The following is a 12,093-nucleotide window of genomic DNA, read 5'->3' as shown; positions in this document are numbered from 1 at the left end:
CTCTTGCTCGGTGTTTCTCCTCTTTGCCTTTGTGATGCCTAGGCTAGCACCTGCGAGGTGGGAGAAGGTTCTTATCACTGGTGACTCATCCGCAGCGAGCAAAAGGAAAAGCAGAGGGATAGTGTGTGTACATTTTTACGGTGTCTAGCACTTGGAAAACAGTAAACAAGAGGCAGCAATAAAACAGTCATGTTCACAAAGATTAGATCTCTTCAGCGTTAGTGAGACAGTAAGAGTAGACTCTACTGGAATTCCTACAAAGTGCTTTCTTGAGGCTGAAAGCAGATTCTCATCCCTGAAAAGAATATGACCTCAGTGGCAGGTGGAGTGACTGCCCGGGGAAGGGGCAGCAGAGCTAGCACAGCTGGAGCGTTAGCTGGAATGCTGTCTGGGGATGGTAGTGATGTTCAGGAGGTGTGCTGTTTGAGGAGTCAATGTCCCACTCTAGGACAGTGGATCTTAAACTTCCTAACACTGCAGCCCTTTACTATAGTTCCTCATGTTGTGGTGAGGCCAGCCAGAAAGTTATTTTGTTGCTACTTTATAACTATAATTTTGCTACTGTTATGAATTGCAATGTAAATGCCTGATATGCAACCCCTGTGGGAGTCACGCCCCACAAATTGAGAACCTCTGATTTAGGACAATCAGCACAATGTGCAGTACAGTGAGCAAGGTGGCATGTAGTACTTACCATCACCTAAGAGTTAAAGAGTGTGAGAGAAACTCAGAGCTTTTGTTTTGTGGTTTGAATGTCTTAGACACCACTTTAAAAGGCTGACACAAAATGATAAGAACTTATAAAGATAAGAGGGGTCTTCATTTTTTGTCCTTGTTTTTTTAGCTCACAAGTGTAGGGCTGGAGCTACAGGAATCGTCCAGATGCACTGGCTTTGCCTCTGCCTCTTTCTGTGTCTCATTCTGTTTCCAGCTCTGCATGGACGTGGATGGCCCAGAAAGGTACATATGAAGAGGCACAACCTCAGCATTACCTGGTGATGCTTAGAGGAGAGAAAGCTTTCTCAGACCCAACTGTGGTTAAAGATTTTATTAGATATTTCCTACAAGTGCAGTTTATATAATTATAATATTAATTTGAGCATATTCATAAAGGTTACATGTAGCTTTAGTTTGACACTTCCCCTGTTTACCTACCCAGTTTTTCTTTATGTCTACGCGACCTGTATATTCGTTTTTCTTACTGCATTGTAACATTCCTCAATTAATAATTGGACTGTGAAATACTAAACTAGTCACTTGTTGAATGTTTAAATTACTTGTAATATCTTATTATATAAAGAATTAAAAACTGTCACCATTTTGTTTTGATTTTTATATCATTTTATGGAAAAATATCCTCAAACATGTAATGACTGAATAAATGGAAATGGCATGGTTGTCCCCCCATACACACGCACAGACACCTATACACATGGTTGTCTCCCCCATATAGACATGCACACACACCTGCACACTAATCTTTTGTCATTGTCTGTTTACTAGGTAACAAGCTGTCCTAGAACTTGATATGTAGAGCAGGCTGGCCTGAAACTCTCAGAGCTCTGCCTCTGCCATCAGAATGCTGAGATTAGAGGCATACAAAGCCATGCCTAGCTTAAAGGGGAAAGTCAGCCATGCATGCTGCGAACGAAACTCTTCTTTTAATTGTAAGCCTACCCTTTAACAGGTAAGCCATCTCTCCAGTACGTTGTGTCTTCTAAAGGTATGGCTAGCTCACTTGAGAAGGATCATGTTTCTATGTGATGTATATGAGAAACTGTTTCACCATGCTTAAAGTTTTGTTTTTTTGTTTTTTCTAAGTTGGGAGTTTATTTACAGTGATTGGAAGCATTTGGATTCCTTGTCATTTTATAAAAGATAGTGTTGTAGTTCAGTTTCCGTTGCTATGATGAAACACCATAACCTGGAGAGGAAGGGTTTATTTCAGCTTTCAACTCTTCAGTCTACCACTGAGGGCAGTCAGGGTGCAAGCTCAAGCAGACCTGGAGGCAGGAACTGGAGCAGAGGCCATGGAAGGGTGCTCTGTGCAGGCTTGCTTCTTAGGCCTTGCTCAGCCTGCTTTCTTATAGAACCCAGGGATCACTAGCCCAGGGGAGCCACAACCCATAATAGTCTGGGTCCTCTCACATCAACATCAGTCTAGACAATGCCCTACAGAGTGGCCTATAGGCCAGCCCTACGAGGTCCCTTCTTTCTAGATGGTCCCACCTGTGTCAACATCACATGAAAACCAACCAGCATTGATAGAAAATATTTAAATGGAACAAGAACCTTTATAAACAATGCGCTCTGCATTACATTAATTCACACATACAGTTTTTTTTTTTAGTTGTATTTTATTTTTACAAAGCTGGAGACCAAAGCTGGGCTCTTGTCCATGTCAGACAAGAACTCTGCCTATGAGACACCCCCATCTACTCTGACATAGTTTGCAATTAATATTATTAAAGTTTTTTTTTTTATAGAGAACTGGCTTTGGCTTCTGACTAATACATTGTTATTTTTATTAATTTTTCTTTGACAATTTTATATATATACATAACAGCTTCTAGTAACTGTTGTCCCCCTTTCTTGTCTCCCTCCTAACCCCTCCAGCTCACCTCTGTCTCCTGAACCCCTTGCTACATGCATGCCTTTTTTGTGTGGTGATGCTGAATTTAGCTCCTGCATGACCTCTGTATGACCATGGATATGGAACTGTCCACTTGAGCCTGATGGACTTAGCAGTGGGTACCCAGCTGTAAACACTGACTGCTCTCTTCCACAGCGTTCATGGGCAGGGCCCCAGGAGCCCCTCTCCCATCCCTGACTGTTGGCTGGGCCAGTCTTAGGTGTGCATAGTGAAGGGTCAGCAGCTGCTTGAGTTCATGACTGCAGTACCTTTGTTGTGCCCAGAAGGTCACAGTCCTGGCCCTTCTCCCTGTCACTCTAACATACTTTACATTTTTTCTACCTTCTCTTCCTCAGTGTCCCCAAGCCTTAGAAGAGCGTGGTGTAAATGTCCTGTTTAGGGCTAAGCACTCAGCCTTGACTTAATATCAACACCTCAAACCCTGATGAGTGTTCGCGTCCACCGGTGCTCACTGCCAGAAGCGTCTCTGGTCAAGACTGAGAACAGGATCTGTCCATGGGTATAAATACGGCTATTTAGAAGCAGTTTCTTCTTCTGCCCACTTAGCAAAGTTATCCCTTTAGGGCCTATGGGCCACTCTGGCCATAGAGTTCTGACCAGATGTGCAGGACAATGCATTCTCTCTGTGTTGTGGGCCTCAACAGCCATGCAGCTAATCCAGCATGCCTGCCATGTTGGTGTTGTGCCTTGAAGCCTTCACAGTTGCACAGGCTGTCAATGGCCTTCCTTCCGTGTAGGTGTAGCTTCCAGTGTGCCTTTCCAGCACAGTGTGTGCTCACCGGTAGTAGTCCCAGCTTGATTCTGTAATATCACTATTGTCTTGTAAATGATCTGCCTAGACCATGGCCACATTGTTTGCCCTTACTAGTTTATTGTCAAATTGACACAAGTCAGAATTATTGGGGAAGAGGGACTCTCAATTGAGAAAATGCTTCCATAATATTTGGCTATAGAGAGGTCTGTAGGCATTTTTTTTAATTAGTAATTGATGTGGGAGAGCCCACTATGAGTGGTGCCACTCCTGGGCAAGCAGCAGTCCTAGGATGTCTAAGAAAGCAGGCCGAGCAAGCCAGGAAGCAGCAATCCTCCCAGGTCTTTGCATCTCTGTTCCTGCCCTGAGTTCCTGCCCTGGCTTCCCTCAGTGACGGACTTACAAGCTGTAAGGGGAAACAAACCCTTCCCCAACATATAACCTTTAGTTATAGTATTTTTATCATAACAGCAATAAAAAAACCCAGGTAAGATAGTTGTATATTAACTTAAATGCAGTTGAACTTAACCATATTTTTTCTTCTAGGATACTTTATATGGTATTCTTATAAACAATAAAAATGCCCACAAAAAGCCTTCTTTTAGTTTTACATTTGATGTTCTGCATAGTTACTCTGTGGGTTTGGATGACTGTTTCATTGTCAAGAACCTTATGTTACTCAAACATGAAGCCATTCCTGGGTAAGCATGTGTTTATCTATTGCAGTCTAAAATGTATATTATTTAAATGTAAAAATTTGTATATTTTAGTCACTTCTTTTATATTGAGTTAGTTTTTATTAAATATCTTTTTCCTTTAGTAGCTTAGTTTACCAATAAATACCTATGTTGGTTTTTGACATATAATATGGAAGTTTTCTGGCAAGTATTTTCATTAACAAACTAGAAACAATTTTAGTAAAAGCCAAAAAGTAATGTTTGAACATATAAAATGTCAAATGTTTAGCATAAACTTTATAAATAGCAAAATACTTAATAGAAGAAATTACTCAGTGTCACTAAAAATGATTAAAAACATTGAGTATATGAGAAAAGTATTCTTTGAGCTAATGAAGTGAATTTATTATACATCTTCCCTTTTTATTTTTCTATGGAAAACATACTAAAATTTTTTAAGTACACATAGCTTTGAATTGTGTTAGTTTTTTGTTTGGTTGGTTTTTTGTCTGTTTGCTTTGTACTGCCTAGTTTATTACAATTTTGTGTTCCATTGAACTCACTTTCTCCAAACTTTGGGTATGGTATCAGTCTAAATCAAAGTCTAGGCCCACTTTTGGCTTACAGTGTGCTCTGGTTCTACATGTTCCTTCCATTGCCAGGGAACTGCCTGGAGATCACACAGCTGACACCCACTCAGGGCAGAATGTGACCACCACTAACTAAAGAAGTGTCCCTGGATTTCACTTGCTCTCTCACCCCTCACTTGTCAGACCTTGGAACCCGCAGATCAGTGATGCGCAGCAAGCGATATCCCAATGCCATCTCACCCCTCCCTTGTCAGACCTTGGACCCCACTGATCAGTGATGCACAGCAAACGATATCCCAATGCCAGAAGGATCAGAAGTAGGAAGACACTTGGCTTTCCCAGCTTTCAGGCCACTTGATAGCTGCCACAGTTCATTACCCAGGAAAATTGCTTGAACTCTAGGAAAATGGGTACTAGAGGTGAGGGAAAATTAGTTCACCACCAACACAGTTCACCTGGCAACTCAGTCATCTGGATCTAACTGGAGAATGATTGCAGCCATGTTCTCCATGAGGCTGAAAGCTGCTTCCTGCTGGAAGGTAGGATCCCGTCCGTCTGGGTATAGGCTGTAGGAGGTGGAGGGAAGCAGAGAGGGACCCTCTCTCCCCATGACTCTCCCACTGCTCTTCATTTCTGTGGCACGAGATCCTGTCTTTAATTCTGTTGCATTTAGGAAACTTACAGTCATACCCAGAAGGAGATGCCAGAGCACAAACAGTGGATAAATACTGAGATAGAGGTGGGGGCAGCAATGCTTTATTGAGTAATTGGTTCTGTGTTTGTTTCCATACATGTTCTCATGCTATACCAAGAGGCCTGGGCTATAGCTTAGTGGTGGGGCACTTCCTTAGCATGATAAGGCCCTGGGTGGAATGGCACAGCATTGCCACAGTTTTGCATGAGCACTTTACTGCCCTCTGTCTAGTTGGACAGTTTAGACACAGTGCGCACCCTGCTACGATGACTTCCTTGCTTCCCTGCCCCTTGAACTCTGCTCATCTCACCATTATTCTGGTCTCTCATCACTCACCCAAGTTTTCAACACTGTCTATTGTTTGATACCTGGCTCGCAGCATGCATTATAAATACTATATGGATAATCCCTCCTGTTATAATTGTGACTGTATCTGCCTATGATTTTTAAACAGATACACCATAGCTGCCTCACTACGGTGGGTATAGGAAGAGAGGCCCAACTGAAGAGCAATGTAGAAGGTAACCCAACATCACATACAAGGAAGTGCCGAAGCATCAAAGGGTCCTTTCCAGATGAGCTGCCAGTCACACATAGATTCGCATTACACACTAGCAGCAAGCACATTGTACACATATGATACATCCCAGACTTCTGTGAGCTAAGGAAAGAGTGGTTTTACTTTTATGGACAAAATAAGCATCTTTAACTTGGCAGATGAAGCAATAACAAAAATGGCAGCTCACCATTGATAGTGTACTATCCAAAATAACTCAATTCTCCATTAGAATGTAGTAGCCTGGAATAGAAAGAGATCTCTGTAATTTATAAATGTTAGTACTCATGACAGAATATCTGTGGAATTGTAGAGACACAAAGTATAACAAACAGGTGTTTCAGACTAGATGCTTCTAACAAGAGAACTGAAAGTGGGAGAGAAGCCAATATTACTGGCAACAAAGTCTGAAAACATAATCAAAAGATTCTCCTGAACTGTGAGAAATGCTGCTATCCAGGGATAGAGGCTCAGACCTGGAATCCAAACACCTACAGAGACTGGGGCAGGAGGAAATCAGACATTCTATCTGCAGGAGTATGAAATTAGATCTTCATCTTAAATAAAAATAAATCAAAATGGAAGAAAGACCCCCCTCCCTCCACCTGACCCAGAAATATAAAACCACCAGGAAGACAAATAGAGGAAGCACTCCCGGACACAGGTCAGGAAATGGGTGTTTTCATGAGACCCCCAAACACAGGAATCAAAAACAAAAATAAGTAAATGAGGCCACACCAAACCAAGATACCTCCATCCAGTAGAGAGAGTGGTCTTTGGTGTGAAGAGATAGCCTGAGGACCAGAGGGTATATTTGAAAGATATGGACTGCTCCAAGTCCACATGGAGCAACTCGGTAGCAGGATGGCATGGAGCCTCATTACCACAGACGATGGCCCAAACATCTATATCTCCAAAGGAGTTACAGATGGCCAATGAGTCTGTGAAAGTGTTCAACACCACCAACCACAGGGAAAACACAAATCAAAGCTACCCTGGGTTGTTGCCTTGCTCCTGTTAGGATGGCGGTATCAAAAGATGAAGGATACCAAGTAGTGAAGCTTTTTAGGAGAGGGAGCCCTGGCACACACTGGTGGCCATTCTGTAAAGCAGTAACAAAAGCTGCTGAAAAAAAATCAAATATAGAAGTACCACTGCTCTGGATATATTTCAAGGAAATGGATAGTATGCTGTCATGGTAAACTTATTTCAGTGTTATTCACAATAGCCACGGAATACAAGCAGTCTAAATGTCCATAGGCTGACGAATGGATAAAGGGAGTTTACTACATAGACCCACTGGAATACTATGCAGCCTCCAAGAAAGAGTCTTCTGCCATTTACAGTAGGATGGAGCTGAAACACATTATGTTAAATGAAGTCAACCAAGAACAGAAAGAGAAACATCGTGTGTTCTCACTGATACTGGGATCCAAAAACACCATACTTGAAGAGAAGACTCCAAGAACAGAATGGTGGTTTCCAGGAACTGGAGTGTAGGGTGGGAAGAGGCTGGCCAAAAGTACAGCATTAAGTTAGGGAGAGCAAGGAGAGGAGCTGGGTTGTGTGCCATGGTGACTATAGTTCATAGTGATGCATGTATACTTGATATCTGTGGAGGATAATAAGCATACAAGATAGCACATTAACTGGCTTGATTAGCCAGTTCACAGTGTGTGCCTAAATCAAAACAGCATGCTGTCATTCCAATTTAAACAAAGTACAGAAATCACTAACCAATAAAGATACAACTGAAGACATTATAGTGGATTCCACCACTTACAGGACTCCATGCACAGAAACCATTGTTCCTTCCATGGAAGGAGAGGGAGGGTGCCATTGCAGAAAATCTACATTGTTCCCAGGAAACAGAATAAAGCTGTGTACCTAAGTAGGATACAAATCAAGCCATCTAGTAAGCCAATGATGTTAAAATACTATTCAGCTGAATCTGAGGGAGAAATTTGATCTGCAAAGAAAGCTTTCATTTATTTCACTGGCAAATGCTTCTTGCTCTGTTCCCATAAGCCTGGTCAAGGGACACGACAGATAAAAGTCCCTGCCCAGCAGAATTTACATATGGAATACAGAGACAAATGACAAGCAGTAAATGGGTAAATGAACAATGCTAGAAGATTAGATGCCACAGAAAAGAGACACGAAGTGATGGGGCCTTGGGATCTGCGCTCCCCTCCCCCTTATAAATCACAGCCATTGAAAGCCCGGAGCCCCAGGAAACCTTTCTCAGGAAGGTGCAGGCATGTGGAGGAGGATGCTAGAGAACCAGGTGTGAAAGCTGCCCAGTGAACTGACTGGTGCTTCGGCCTTCAGTAGGTTCTGTTGGGGTCAATGCAAGGCTTCACAGAAGAAAAAGTGTAGGATAAACATAAATTAGTCTGTGTTTAGAGAAACGCAAGTTTTCCTGAATTCTGTAATAAACAAACCCTATGATGTTGTCCACTGATTGAATTCTTAACACCTGTTCACTTTTACTCACTTTAGCTCTGTTTTCCATGTTGGCAAATACTAATTCACTGCTGTTTTTGAAAATGAAATAATTGAACATATGTGCAACTTTAGTTCTGAAACGTTTACATTTTCCCCCATCAGATTTAATGAAAATATAATTGTCTGTGTTTGTATGCTTAAGGAAATGGGGATAATTTATTTAACTACCATGGATGAATATGTATGTGTGTCTATTTTGGCAGAGAAAGAACACGAAGGAGAAGGCTAGAGACCTGCGGTTCCACTGAACTCTTGTTTGGCCCTTAATTGCATCCAGCTATGTTGGTGCTGTAATAGCCCGGCCTGGAATCATTGTTAATAACATTTGTTCATAACGGTGTGATAACTTCTGCCTCCTTAAAGGGCTTTAGAATTAAGAAGCTAACCTATTGTTATAAAAGTGCAATAGAAACAGTTTAAAGGGTGTTGTGTTCTTTGCTAATTAGGATCTCACTTGATCTCCATAGCAGTACAATGACTGGAAGATCCCTTGGAAACTGCCGGTCTTAGAGGTTATTTAACCAAGCTGTCCAACCTAGGGTGATCAGGGATGGGGACACAGTGTGCTGTTGGGTTGAGGTGAATACAACATTGGCCATTGGCCTTAACAGCCATCTAAACTATTTCCCCCAAAGTGATTTGGGCTAGTTTTGGAAAGTGAAGAAGTGTGTTACAGGGCTGACCAAATGCAGACCCCGTTTGTCTGGGTGAGAACTTGGCATTTAATGGCTGAGTAACCTTTACCTTGTTCCTTTCTCCTGATCTCTGAAGTTAAGAGTGGCACAGGTGGAACATGGCAAGTCATATGTCAGGGTTATTGATAGGGAAATCGATATTATTAGCTTAGAGGGTAGGTAACTGCCCATCTCTAGTGCTTTAAAGGACTATTAGAAATATGAAGGGTTTTTGCCTTTTATCTGGGAACTGAATGATCAAAGATAGGGTTAGAGATTATTACCACACTTGATCCTCCATTCTTCCTGAAATACACCCCCTCTAAACCTAGAAGACCTCATACTTGCTTGGCTTCTCTGACACTCTCAAACAACTTCTTGTCAGTCCCTCTTAGTTGTTGACCTTCCTAAACCACATGCCAGAGTGCCAGGCTCTGCCCCTGGCACTTTCCACTCTCTCTCTGCCTTGTTTTCTGATTCTCATCTTCATACCAGAGACTTTAATATCTGCCTGCCAATGAATTACATCCAAGTTCTTTTTTTTTTTTTTTGGTTTTTCGAGACAGGGTTTCTCTGTATAGCCCTGGCTGTCCTGGAGCTCACCCTGTAGACCAGGCTGGCCTCGAACTCAGAAATCCGCCTGCCTCTGCCTCCCAAGTGCTGGGATTAAAGGCGTGCGCCACCACGCCCGGCTCATCCAAGTTCTTAAGATGGTCTTCAGCACCTACGATGGCCCCGCCCACCTTAGATGCTGTACTCTTCTGTCCCCTGTCCTTCACTCTCTCCTAGCTTCACCAGCCTTGCATAGTTCCTTGAAATGCCAGACACATTCCTACCTTGGCACAGAAGTCTACTTCTAAATCCAAATTGGAATGCTCTCATAAAAATGTGGTACCTTGATCAATACTAATTTTTAAATGCTCTTATTAAAGGAATTCATAATGTAATACTTAATTTTCCTGAACTATTTTCTAAAATGTAATGGAAACAATTATGAGATGAAAAAGAAGATGACATAATTGAGCTCTGTGATGTACAGAATACTTAATAATAAGTGACTCAGCCATGAGAGTGCTAACAAATAGTTACTCAGTACATGTTCAGTCTACTTCAGCACCATAGGTGGTGGTATCAAATCAAAATAAAACATTGCGTACACTGGTGTGTGTGTGTGTGTGTGTGTGTGTGTGTGTGTGTGTAAGAGAGAGAGAGAGAGAGAGAGAGAGAGAGACACTAAAGAAAAACTAAAGGTGGCCCACATGATTTGCATAAAGGACTAGTGTACCTGTGTCTAAGAGGAGATATAACATAAAGGTTGCTACATGAATCTTGGAATACAGTCTTATTTCATTTCATATATCAGTGAATTTAAACAAAGTAAAGAAAATAAGGGGGACTGGTAAGTGGCACAGTTAGTAAGAGCGCTGGCTCTGCAAGCATGAGGAGCTGAGTTCAAATCCCAGTACTTATGTGAAAGCCAGGTGTGGCTGGATGTGCCTTAACCCTAGCCCTGAGAGCAGAGTAGAGACAAGCAAATCTCAGGAGCCTGCTTGTCAGTCAGCCTAGCCCAGACAGTGAACTGGCAGCTCTGCAGGAGACCCTGTCTCAAGGCAACGAGGCAGAGAGGGATGGGGATACCTGATGTCCTGCTCTGGACTCTGTGGGCACACATTGGGGTATACACCCACATACGCACAAGCACTGCACACTCTCATCTTTTAATTATATCAACAGGCATAGAACTCTCATTTGATAAAAATTCTGCTTTCATTCATGATTTTTAAAAGGGGACCTCTTAGGAAATCAGGAATAGAAAGAAGTAATCTGACAAAAGGTACCCACGAAAGAACTCTGTCAAACATGTAAGGTTTATGAAAAGATAAAAGCCTTTCTAAGATCCAAATAATATCCCAACCAGAGAGACAAGAAAAGACTTAAAGCATACAAGACTCAGTAAGAAAGAAAGAACTCATCATTCATAGGTGAGATGCCTGGGACAGAGACAATCCAAGACTCTTTTCAGATAGACTTTTAGGATGAATAAGAATGATTACCAACAGTGATGCCTACACAACATGTATAACAATGTTTTCTACGTTAGCGGTGAACATTGCTTAGGAAAATATATAGAATAGTTTTCCAAAACATCATGTGTCTAGGACAAAAACTTAATAAAAGGTGTGACTAAGCCATAAATGATTGTCAAAAACACAGCAGAATTTAGTAAGTATGTGTACATTGAAAAAAAATGGCTAAGATGTAAGTCCTTACCTGAATTCAGTGATTATAATGTAATAAACACCAACAATCAAATAAACATTCCAGCAACTTTTTATAAGAGACAAGATGAATTTAAATTTTATATATAATTGCAAACATTCAAGAATAAGGATAATGAAGAAAAAGAGCTATGAGGGAACTAATTCGTCAATTATGATTTGCTATAAAATAAAGCAATTAAGAATTTTAATAAGGGGATGGGAGACAGTGGAGACTAGAGAGATGGCTCAGCAGTTATGAGCTCTGCCACACAAGCATACAGACCAGAGTTTAGATTCCAGCGCCCACATAACAAACTGGACAAGTGTGTCTTTCAGGTGCCTGGAACCCCCAGCACTAAGAGGGAAGCGAAGGCAGGAGGATTGCTGGGACTTGGTGGTCACTAGCAGAGTTAAGACATACATGCTCCAGGCTCAGCAAAAAGGCCCTTCCTTGAAGAAACAAGGCAAAGAATGATGAGGAATAGCTCCAGTGCCCCCCTTTAGTTCCCTGCCATGCACAGGTACCCATATATGCTCATGCAAATATAACACACACACACACACACACACACAAAGGGGTCAATGGACCACAAAAGAGAGTTCAGAAACTAACATTTATGGACCCTTGATTATGACAAGTGTTATCTTCAATATATGATACTGGGTCATATGGTTTTTAAAATATAAAACTTTTTACATATGCAAAATCCATTATTAGGAAATCATAAT

General features: G+C 41.6%; 1 long non-coding RNA gene across 7 annotated transcripts in view; it reads left to right on the top strand.

Moving 5' to 3' along the window:
- The window catches only part of LOC116086808, a 17,584-nt gene extending 8,739 nt beyond the window's left edge, over window positions 1-8,845 (top strand). For 2 of the 7 annotated variants that reach the window (XR_004117137.1, XR_004117139.1), the window contains exons 2-3: window positions 845-1,687; window positions 3,951-8,845. This is a non-coding gene — a long non-coding RNA (uncharacterized LOC116086808). Of the gene's footprint in view, window positions 1-844; window positions 1,688-2,988 lie in introns of all 7 variants that reach the window. The other 5 variants (XR_004117138.1, XR_004117140.1, XR_004117141.1 and 2 more) reach the window with 5 other exon arrangements.
- Window positions 8,846-12,093: the final 3,248 nt, after the last annotated feature.

Source organism: Mastomys coucha, unplaced genomic scaffold, assembly GCF_008632895.1.
Source record: "Mastomys coucha isolate ucsf_1 unplaced genomic scaffold, UCSF_Mcou_1 pScaffold13, whole genome shotgun sequence".
NCBI lineage: Eukaryota > Metazoa > Chordata > Mammalia > Rodentia > Muridae > Mastomys > Mastomys coucha.
This window is presented reverse-complemented; position numbering and strand designations above follow the sequence as displayed.